The 12204-nt window shown below is 43.1% G+C and overlaps 1 non-coding gene and 1 pseudogene across 1 annotated transcript; both read left to right on the top strand.

The window, feature by feature from the left end:
• The first annotated feature begins 5988 nt into the window (after nt 1–5988).
• Nucleotides 5989–11656, top strand: LOC123725216 (60S ribosomal protein L23a-like; annotated as a pseudogene).
• LOC123725316 (small nucleolar RNA Z17) lies at nt 8159–8230 on the top strand. The gene has a single exon (XR_006757814.1). It is a non-coding gene; the product is annotated as a small nucleolar RNA Z17 (small nucleolar RNA).
• Nucleotides 11657–12204: the final 548 nt, after the last annotated feature.

The raw sequence follows: 12204 nt of genomic DNA, 5'->3' as shown, positions 1-12204 counted from the left end.
GAATAAAAATAAATTTGGTCTGTTACAGATATAATAGATGAAAGTGGTAATATCTTCAGCTATAATGATTTAAAAAAAATATATATATAATATGACTTTCCTTGTCGACCCAAAGCAATATTGTACCGTCATAAATGCTTTTCCTTCTAGTGTTGTGCTGCTGGTGAAGGGAATGTTATTGTATTCAGATGCGTCTTCATACACAGATAGCTGTTTGCAGGATGAAGAGTTAACAATAAACATCTCAGACAAGTTATTTACAAAGAATTCTTCCCAGAACAGTTAAAAAATTTGACTTTTTATCTGTCAAATGTTGATGAATCTGTAAACCAAGACAATAAGAAAATGTCTTTCCCTACACAACTCAAGGCCAAAGAGAAGCATTTTAACATTCTAAATGATATTTATCCATCAAATACATTTTTAAGGTTGAAATTCAATGTAGATTGTAATGACTGTACATTTTGTGGGAATGACATTGAAACTACTGAACAGATTTTCTTTTGATGTGGGTGGAGTTACATGATTTATTCTTTTCGAAGATTATTATTGCCAATTTCACACACAATGTCGTCAAATTTGGTTTATTTTAAAATTATGATTTCAATTTCCTGTTCAATAATTTACTTGTATTAGACAAATGCTTTATACACAAATGTCTATATTGTTTTGGAAAACTATCCCCTTATTATAGATTTTTAAAAGAGAGCTTGATATCTTTGTGCAATTATTAAGGTTTGTTAAATGCAAACATGCCGTGAAACTCATTGCTGCCTTTGATGCAGTCAAGCTGGTATGATATGTCTAATATGTCTGATATGATATGTCTGATATGATATGTCTGGTATGATATGTCTGATATGATATGTCTGATATGATATGTCTGATATGATATGTCTGATATGATATGTCTGATATGATATGTCTGGTATGATATGTCTGGTATGATATGTCTGGTATGATATGTCTGGTATGATATGTCTGATATGATATGTCTGATATGATATGTCTGGTATGATATGTCTGATATGATATGTCTGGTATGATATGTCTGGTATGATATGTCTGATATGATATGTCTGGTATGATATGTCTGGTATGATATGTCTGGTATGATATGTCTGGTATGATATGTCTGATATGATATGTCTGGTATGATATGTCTGATATGATATGTCTGGTATGATATGTCTGGTATGATATGTCTGGTATGATATGTCTGGTATGATATGTCTGATATGATATGTCTGGTATGATATGTCTGGTATGATATGTCTGGTATGATATGTCTGGTATGATATGTCTGGTATGATATGTCTGGTATGATATGTCTGGTATGATATGTCTGATATGATATGTCTGGTATGATATGTCTGGTATGATATGTCTGGTATGATATGTCTGATATGATATGTCTGGTATGATATGTCTGATATGATATGTCTGGTATGATATGTCTGGTATGATATGTCTGATATGATATGTCTGGTATGATATGTCTGGTATGATATGTCTGATATGATATGTCTGGTATGATATGTCTGATATGATATGTCTGGTATGATATGTCTGGTATGATATGTCTGATATGATATGTCTGGTATGATATGTCTGGTATGATATGTCTGGTATGATATGTCTGGTATGATATGTCTGATATGATATGTCTGATATGATATGTCTGGTATGATATGTCTGGTATGATATGTCTGATATGATATGTCTGATATGATATGTCTGGTATGATATGTCTGATATGATATGTCTGGTATGATATGTCTGGTATGATATGTCTGATATGATATGTCTGATATGATATGTCTGGTATGATATGTCTGGTATGATATGTCTGGTATGATATGTCTGATATGATATGTCTGATATGATATGTCTGGTATGATATGTCTGATATGATATGTCTGATATGATATGTCTGGTATGATATGTCTGGTATGATATGTCTGATATGATATGTCTGGTATGATATGTCTGGTATGATATGTCTGGTATGATATGTCTGATATGATATGTCTGATATGATATGTCTGGTATGATATGTCTGGTATGATATGTCTGGTATGATATGTCTGGTATGATATGTCTGATATGATATGTCTGGTATGATATGTCTGATATGATATGTCTGGTATGATATGTCTGGTATGATATGTCTGGTATGATATGTCTGGTATGATATGTCTGGTATGATATGTCTGATATGATATGTCTGATATGATATGTCTGATATGATATGTCTGATATGATATGTCTGGTATGATATGTCTGGTATGATATGTCTGGTATGATATGTCTGATATGATATGTCTGGTATGATATGTCTGGTATGATATGTCTGATATGATATGTCTGATATGATATGTCTGGTATGATATGTCTGATATGATATGTCTGGTATGATATGTCTGATATGATATGTCTGGTATGATATGTCTGGTATGATATGTCTGGTATGATATGTCTCGTATGATATGTCTGGTATGTCTGATATGATATGTCTGATATGATATGTCTGATATGATATGTCTGGTATGATATGTCTGATATGATATGTCTGGTATGATATGTCTGGTATGATATGTCTGGTATGATATGTCTGATATGATATGTCTGATATGATATGTCTGGTATGATATGTCTGGTATGATATGTCTGATATGATATGTCTGGTATGATATGTCTGGTATGATATGTCTGATATGATATGTCTGATATGATATGTCTGATATGATATGTCTGGTATGATATGTCTGATACGATATGTCTGGTATGATATGTCTGATATGATATGTCTGGTATGATATGTCGGATATGTCTGATACAATATGTCTAATATGTACAGTATAAGACCTGAGATGTTTCATGATTTTATTTTATTTTCATGCATTTTGTATTTTTTCTTAAACCTGTGTACTTGGTTATGTTATTTAATAAATATGCATTTTGAATGTAGATTCAACTTCCTTATATATTTGTACAGTTTGTTTTATGTGTTTATTTTTTTCTTTTGGTATGCATGTACACTACATGAACAAAAGTATGTGGACATCTGCTCTTCGAACATCTCATTGCAGAATTATGGGCATTAATATGGAGTTGGTCCCCCCCTTTGCTGCTATAACAGCCTCCACTCTTCAGGGAAGGCTTTCCACTAGATGTTGGAACATTGCTGCTATAACAGCCTCCACTCTTCAGGGAAGGCTTTCCACTAGATGTTGGAACATTGCTGCTATAACAGCCTCCACTCTTCAGGGAAGGCTTTCCACTAGATGTTGGAACATTGCTGCTATAACAGCCCTCCACTCTTCTGGGAAGGCTTTCCACTAGATGTTGGATCATTGCTGCTATAACAGCCTCCTCTCTTCTGGGAAGGCTTTCCACTAGATGTTGGAACATTGCTGCTATAACAGCCTCCACTCTTCTGGGAAGGCTTTCCACTAGATGTTGGAACATTGCTGCGAGGACTTGCTTCCATTCAGCCAAAAGAGCGTTAGTGAGGTCAGGTGCTGATGTTGGGTGATTAGGCCTGGCTCACAGTCGACGTTCCAATTCATCCCAAAGGTGTTCGATGGGGTTGAGGTCAGGGCTCTATTTTGTTAGTTTTAGTTTTAATTTATTTGCACCAAAGAAAACAAGTGATAAACAACAATACAGATAAAAACCAATCAATGAAAAACAGTGAGCGGGTGGTTGGAAGCCCAGGGCCTTATATAAAAACCACACCACAAAAAAAACTATATACAATACATACATTCAAAAATAAAAAGGTTTGTTAAAACGGTTAACAAAACCTACTAATTATAAATTTATAAATTAATTGATCAGTAAAAAATGTTTTAAAATGTTTAAATGTGTGAGTGCAAATGAGTGTGAGAGAGCCAGGCAATATGGAGGAGATTACTGAGTAGTTTGGTTCATCAGGCTGACCCCCAGTCTTCATGGAGGAGATTACTGAGTAGTTTGGTTCAGGCTGACCCCCAGTCTTCATGGACGAGATTACTGAGTAGTTTGGTTCATCAGGCTGACCTCCAGTCTTCATGGAGGAGATTACTGAGTAGTTTGGTTCATCAGGCTGACCCCCAGTCTTCATGGAGGAGATTACTGAGTAGTTTGGTTCATCAGGCAGACCCTCAGTCTTCATGGAGGAGATTACTGAGTAGTTTGATTCATCAGGCTGACCCCCAGTCTTCATGGAGGAGATTACTGAGTAGTTTGGTTCATCAGGCTGACCCCCAGTCTTCATGGAGGAGATTACTGAGTAGTTTGATTCATCAGGCTGACCCCCAGTCTTCATGGAGGAGATTACTGAGTAGTTTGGTACATCAGGCTGAGCCCCCCAGTCTTCACTTGAAGTTACTAAGGGATGATGTTGTTTTGGCAATGTGAAGATAATATTTCCAGAGTATGGTACCTCTGTATAGGATGGAGAATTGACTATGTGAGGTGCGGCAGTGGGGAGGGTGAAGGTTATCACAGCGTCTTGTGTTATATAGATGGATTTCAGAATTAACCTGAAAGAATCCATTAAAGGGTTTAGGTAAACGTCTGGGAGGTATGAGCATTTGTTGATGAAAGTGCATAATTGGCGTACATTAATATTGTAAATAGACAAGATAGAGTTTCTTAAACAAAGGTGCAGTCTTGCATTCCAAACAAGTTGACATTTGCTGGGCAAGGGAGGAATGAATTAATTTTAAATGGATCGCCCTTGCCCGGAAATCCGTCACTCGTTTGTCCCAAGGTTGTGTTTTCAGTCACCATGGAACCACCGGTAGCTGTGGTTTGTGATTGATATGTATTACAGTCAATTATGATGCATTTCATGTCTTGGCTAGAAGACATCGCATACTAGCCATCCGACGATATCAGGTAAATCGATGTACCGGTATGTTAGCTAGCTACCTAACGTTAGTTGGCTACTAATACATCAAACTTGCCAGTATATTAACTATATGCTATCTAACTAACTACCCAACTGTGTGTTCGTAAATTGCGTTTGGCTTTCGGAGCCAGTGCGTACATTGGACACATACTCTGGTTCATCAGAGCGTTCTGATCTCACAACGGCAGTCAAGCACCCAAGCTAACGATGGCTGGCTTTTTAGCTACTTCCAGAAACATCTCACTCTGACAATTTTACTCGCCCTGGCAGAGCTGGTTGTGTTGTTTTTCATGTTATACAGAGTGTTGGGCTCCACAAAAGCCGTGGGAACTACTGCAAGGTCTCAGAGCAAGTGACGTCACCGATTTCAAACGATATTAGCAGGTCGCACCCTGCTAACTAGCTAGCCGGTTACACTGGCAACAATTTAACTGAGCGTTTGTAAACCTATTGACTTGATTATTTCACGTCATTCATAGCTAAGTGATAAAAGTCGTTGTGCTTTCTTAATGGACATTGTTAATTTAGTCGTAAGATGTCTAGCTAGTAATGTGTTATGCTAACAAGCTACCAAGCAGTTGCATAGCAACAGCATCAACTTCCGGTAGACAGGCTTGTAACGCTCAACTGAAAGGATACCGTTCAGTTACTATACATTTATTTTAGTATGTATTATACAGTATGTTAGTTTGGGTAATTCGAACACAGCTAAGGTTTGGACTTTAAGCCCACGTATATCCATATTCTGACGCTACAAGTACCATGATCACATTGTATATAGACTTATTTTTGTACTGTATTTTTGACTGTATGTTTCTTTTCTTTTTTTCCATGTGTAACTCTGTGTTGTTGTATGTGTCGAACTGCTTTGCTTTATCTAGGCCAGGTCGCAATTGTAAATGAGAACTTATTCTCAACTTGCCTACCTGGTTAAATAAAGGTTAAAAAAAAAAAAAAAAATATATAAATAAATAAATAAATAAATAAATAACAAGCTACCAAGAAGTTGCATAGCAACAGCATCAACTTCCGGTAGACAGGCGAAGCGCTAGTAACGCTCAACAGAAAGGATACTGCTCTGACGCTACAAGTACCATGATGCAGTTCGCCAGTCTCGCGAGATATGAGTACCGCTGGTCTCGCCCCTGTATTATAGTTGTGGAAACCCCGAGCGCTCTTCCTTTCTCACCATGGCACCGAAGGCGAAGAAGGAAGGTCTGTGAATCTTTACATTGTTTTTGGCGTAAAATCACTTAATATCAAGAACCACACGTGTTGTTTATACATGTGTGTAAAGATGGATATATGTTCTTTACATTCGTTGAAAGTCACAGACGTCCTTAGTTATTTTATCTGTCTAAAAAGTCGCGAAATGTAGAAGTTAGCCGCCGACCATGTTTCCGTCCAATGTGGCTATGCTAGCTAGTCAGTTCGCTGAAACATTCATGACTATTTCATTCCGCGTATTAATGACCATTTCTCACATTCATAAGTTTGTTTACTTGAGTGAATACAACCCGTGTGTGGTATATTTAATTGTTTATTCGTCATGTTGTTTTGTTGGGGTAGTCTTGACAGCATGGCCTGTAGTAACGCCTCGATCACATTGCGTTTTAGTAACCAGAAGTACATTCATTTCCTAACACGTTGCGGTGTGGTCTGCGTTGTACATACTTTACATGTATTGAAGGTATGCATCAAACTGTAATCCTCGATGGCTTGACAAATGCTAGCAGACTTTATTTTTAACAGTATATTTATTGGCTTTTTGTTAAATTGTAAATACAAATAAGCTACAGAATAACTAGAAACGGCTGAAAGGCCCCCAAACATCAGTAAAGGGTGGGAGCCCATTACACATAAATAAATTAAACCAACTTTGGGAGTAGGAAAGAAAATATTCGGTTAATATATTTGTCTTTACACACTTGACCCGACAAATAAGAGAAAATGGTCAATCTGCCATATAAAATTCTTCCCAACCTTTTTGAGAAGTGTACTATAGTTCAGGTTTATGTGTTAATAATTTCAGAAGGAATTTGCAATCCCAGATATGTCTTTCTAAGGTCTCCCAAGAAAACCAAAATTGTCGGATGCAGGTATTTAGAGCACACCGGCCATGTAAAGACTAATTGGTTGTTTACTGCAATGCCTTGCTAATTATTTTGATATATAGATGGGTCAGATGTTCAACAGTGTTCTGATTTTAGGATGTTAAACTAATCAGCTTTAGTTTATAAACCCCCTCTAACGTATCTCCTGTAGCTGTTCAGGCCTTAACCAAGTTAAACCATTCTCTCTCTCCTCTGTAGCTGTCCCAGTCTTAACGTCTTCTCTCTCCCTCTGTAGCTGTCCCAGTCTTAACGTCTTCTCTCTCCTCTGTAGCTGTCCCAGTCTTAACGTCTTCTCTCTCCTCTGTAGCTGTCCCAGTCTTAACGTCTTCTCTCCCTCTGTAGCTGTCCCAGTCTTAACGTCTTCTCTCCCTCTGTAGCTGTCCCAGTCTTAACGTCTTCTCTCCCTCTGTAGCTGTCCCAGTCTTAACGTCTTCTCTCTCCTCTGTAGCTGTCCCAGTCTTAACGTCTTCTCTCCCTCTGTAGCTGTCCCAGTCTTAACGTCTTCTCTCTCCTCTGTAGCTGTCCCAGTCTTAACGTCTTCTCTCCCTCTGTAGCTGTCCCAGTCTTAACGTCTTCTCTCCCTCTGTAGCTGTCCCAGTCTTAACGTCTTCTCTCTCCTCTGTAGCTGTCCCAGTCTTAACGTCTTCTCTCCCTCTGTAGCTGTCCCAGTCTTAACGTCTTCTCTCCCTCTGTAGCTGTCCCAGTCTTAACGTCTTCTCTCCCTCTGTAGCTGTCCCAGTCTTAACGTCTTCTCTCTCCCTCTGTAGCTGTCCCAGTCTTAACGTCTTCTCTCTCCCTCTGTAGCTGTCCCAGCCAAGACCGAGGCCAAGGTGAAAGCCCTAAAGGCCAAGAAGGCTGTTCTGAAAGGAGTCCACAGCCAGAGGAAGAAGAAGATAAGAACCTCTCCGACCTTCCGCCGCCCCAAAACCCTGCGCCTCCGCAGACAACCCAAGTACCCCGGAAGAGCGCCCTCGCAGGAATAAGTAAGTCATACAAACTGTAAGAATGCCAATAGAACGGTGTTGGTACAGTACCGACATGTTACATCTGTTTTGAGGATTCTTCTATTTTATTACAACCTTCGTTTTAAAAATGGCTGTGAATGAGATTTTATGGTTTAGTCCAGGTTAGTTTCTCTGCTCAAGGTGCAAATGATGGTAACAGCGATCAAAGTATGATATCCCATGATTCCATCCTTATAAACCACTGATGCACCTTAGAGCAACAGACCTGTCTTTGTTTAATGGGGTTCATGGGACGAATGACATTTGAAGGGGTTGGGCCGTAGCGTTAGTTTGGTGCGTGCTGAACGTGAGCTCCTATTCACCCCCGTCCTTCTCCCTCCCTCACCCCCGTCCTTCTCCCTCCCTCCCCCGTCCTTCTCCCTCCCCTCCCCGTCCTTCTCCCTCCCCTCCCCCCGTCCTTCTCCCTCCCCTCCCCCCGTCCTTCTCCCTCCCTCCCCCGTCCTTCTCCCTCCCTCCCCCATCCTTCTCCCCCTCCCCGTCCTTCCCCCTCCCTCCCCCCGTCCTTCTCCCTCCCTCCCCCCGTCCTTCTCCCTCCCTCCCCCCGTCCTTCTCCCTCCCTCCCCCCCGTCCTTCTCCCTCCCCTCCCCGTCCTTCTCCCTCCCTCCCCGTCCTTCTCCCTCCCTCTCCCAGGTTGGACCACTATGCCATCATTAAGTTCCCTCTGACGACAGAGTCTGCCATGAAGAAGATCGAGGACAACAACACCCTCGTCTTCATCGTAGACATCAAGGCCAACAAGCACCAGATCAAACACGCCGTCAAGAAGCTGTACGACATCGATGTGGCCAAGGTCAACACGCTCATCAGGTACGACCCTCCCCGTATACCTCTAATCCTAACTACTAGACCCATTCATCAGGTACGACCCTCCCCGTATACCTCTAATCCTAACTACTAGACCCATTCATCAGGTACGACCCTACCCGTATACCTCTAATCCTAACTACTAGACCCATTCATCAGGTACGACCCTACCCGTATACCTCTAATCCTAACTACTAGACCCATTCATCAGGTACGACCCTACCCCTATACCTCTAATCCTAACTACTAGACCCATTCATCAGGTACGACCCTACCCGTATACCTCTAATCCTAACTACTAGACCCATTCATCAGGTACGACCCTACCCGTATACCTCTAATCCTAACTACTAGACCCATTCATCAGGTACGACCCTACCCGTATACCTCTAATCCTAACTACTAGACCCATTCATCAGGTACGACCCTACCCGTATACCTCTAATCCTAACTACTAGACCCATTCATCAGGTACGACCCTACCCGTATACCTCTAATCCTAACTACTAGACCCATTCATCAGGTACGACCCTACCCGTATACCTCTAATCCTAACTACTAGACCCATTCATCAGGTACGACCCTACCCGTATACCTCTAATCCTAACTACTAGACCCATTCATCAGGTACGACCCTACCCGTATACCTCTAATCCTAACTACTAGACCCATTCATCAGGTACATGATATAATCCTGACATTACTCAACTAACCCTGATTAGTCCATTACTAGCCTAAAGGTACTAACATCTAACTATTAGTCACTGGGTACTGTCCTGGCCGCTGGTCTGAGTTAATGGGTACCACCTATTACACCAATCAATCAAATGTATTTATATAGCCCTTCTTACATCAGCTGATCTGATCTCAAAGTGCTGTACAGAAACCCAGCCTAAAACCCCCCAAACAGCAAGCAATGCAGGTGTAGAAGCACGGTGGCTAGGAAAACCTCTCTAGAAAGGCCAAAACCTAGGAAGAAACCTAGAGAGGAACCAGGCTATGAGGGGTGGCTAGGAAAAACTCCCTAGAAAGGCAAAACCTAGGAAGAAACCTAGAGAGGAACCAGGCTATGAGGGGTGGCTAGGAAAAACTCCCTAGAAAGGCAAAACCTAGGAAGAAACCTAGAGAGGAACCAGGCTATGAGGGATGCTAGTCCTCTTCTGGCTGTGCTGGGTGGAGATTATAACAGAACATGGCCAAGATGTTCATAAATGTTAAAATAATAGTCAGTGGTTGTCGAGAGTGCAACAAGTCAGCACCTCAAGAGTAAATGTCAGTTGGCTTTTTCATAGCCGATCATTGAGAGTATCTCTACCGCTCCTGCTGTCTCTAGAGAGTTGAAAACAGCAGGTCTGGGACAGGTAGCACGTCCGGTGAACAGGTTAGGGTTCCATAGCCGCAGGCAGAACAGTTGAAACTGGAGCAGCAGCATTAGAAGGTCTGGACGTAATTAATGGTTCGTCTATTACATTACAAAGTCTATTGTCCATTATTTTCCCCACTGACCCCTCCTCCATGAGGTCATAATAATATCCTCCACTCTTTCTCCCCCTCCTCCACTCTTTCTCCCCCTCCTCCACTCTTTCTCCCCCTCCTCCACGCTTTCTCCCCTCCTCCACGCTTTCTCCCCCTCCTCCACGCTTTCTCCCCTCCTCCACGCTTTCTCCCCCTCCTCCACGCTTTCTCCCCCTCCTCCACTCTTTCTCCCCCTCCTCCACGCTTTCTCCCCCTCCTCCACGCTTTCTCCCCCTCCTCCACGCTTTCTCCCCCTCCTCCACGCTTTCTCCCCCTCCTCCACGCTTTCTCCCCCTCCTCCACGCTTTCTCCCCCTCCTCCACTCTTTCTCCCCCCTCCTCCACGCTTTCTCCCCCTCCTCCACGCTTTCTCCCCCCTCCTCCACGCTTTCTCCCCCTCCTCCACGCTTTCTCCCCCTCCTCCACGCTTTCTCCCCTCCTCCACGCTTTCTCCCCCTCCTCCACGCTTTCTCCCCCTCCTCCACGCTTTCTCCCCCTCCTCCACTCTTTCTCCCCCTCCTCCACGCTTTCTCCCCCTCCTCCACGCTTTCTCCCCCTCCTCCACGCTTTCTCCCCCCTCCACTCTTTCTCCCCCCTCCTCCACTCTTTCTCCCCCTCCTCCACTCTTTCTCCCCCTCCTCCACGCTTTCTCCCCCCCCTCCACTCTTTCTCCCCTCCTCCACTCTTTCTCCCCCTCCTCCACTCTTTCTCCCCCCACGCTTTCTCCCCCCGCTCTCTCCCCCCTCCACTCTCTCTCCCCCTCCTCCACGCTTTCTCCCCCAGGCCTGATGGTGAGAAGAAGGCATACGTACGCCTGGCTCCAGATTACGATGCGCTGGATGTGGCCAACAAGGTGAGCTCTATAGAGTGGTGCACCGTTATGACAGAAACGGCTCTGCGTCGCAGCCGTCCGCAAGACTCCTCTCGATGAGGACTGTCTATCACTCTACTAGTCCACGTAGAGGAGACTACTGGACAGTGTTGAGATGCACACATTTCTGTTCACTGTCGGCCAATAGCGTTGGAGGACGGGGTTGTGGTGTCCAATCAGCCTGCAGGGAGAGTCTCTGCGCAGATGATGTATGATATAATTTCTGTCGAATAATGACCGACTCAAAGGAACCACTGATGCCAGAGACCACCTGCTCTGTGATGCTTTTTATAAATGCCCTATGACGCCTTATAACAGTCCTACGATGCCTGTCTAAATGCCTGTTCATGTCCTGTGTTTCAGATTGGCATCATCTAGATGGCGGCTGGGGGAGATGTACAGAGGAATAAAATGTTCATAAAAACACATCGCCCTCGTCTTTCATTTGTTGGTTCTCACTGACGGTCACACCAAACAAATTGTTAGTTTTATTTTTTTAAACCTTTATTTAAACAAGTCGGTTAAGAACTAATTCTTATTTACAATGACGGCCTACCGGGGAACAGTGGGTTAACTGCCTTGTTCAGGGGCAGAACGACAGATTTTTACCTGGTCAGCTCGGAGGATTTGATCTTGCGACCTTTCGGTTACTGGTCCAACACTCTAACCACTAGGCTACCTGCCGCCCCTCCACTCTAACCACTAGGCTACCTGCCGCCCCTCCACTCTAACCACTAGGCTACCTGCCGCCCCTCCACTCTAACCACTAGGCTACCTGCCGCCCCTCCACTCTAACCACTAGGCTACCTGCCGCCCTCCACTCTAACCACTAGGCTACCTGCCGCCCCTCCACTCTAACCACTAGGCTACCTGCCGCCCTCCACTCTAACCACTAGGCTACCTGCCGCCCCTACACTCTAACCACTAGGCTACCTGCCGCCCCTACACTCTAACCACTAGGCTACCTGCCCCCCCT

The sequence above is a fragment of the Salmo salar genome, chromosome ssa11 (assembly GCF_905237065.1).
Source record: "Salmo salar chromosome ssa11, Ssal_v3.1, whole genome shotgun sequence".
Lineage (NCBI taxonomy): Eukaryota > Metazoa > Chordata > Actinopteri > Salmoniformes > Salmonidae > Salmo > Salmo salar.
This window is presented reverse-complemented; position numbering and strand designations above follow the sequence as displayed.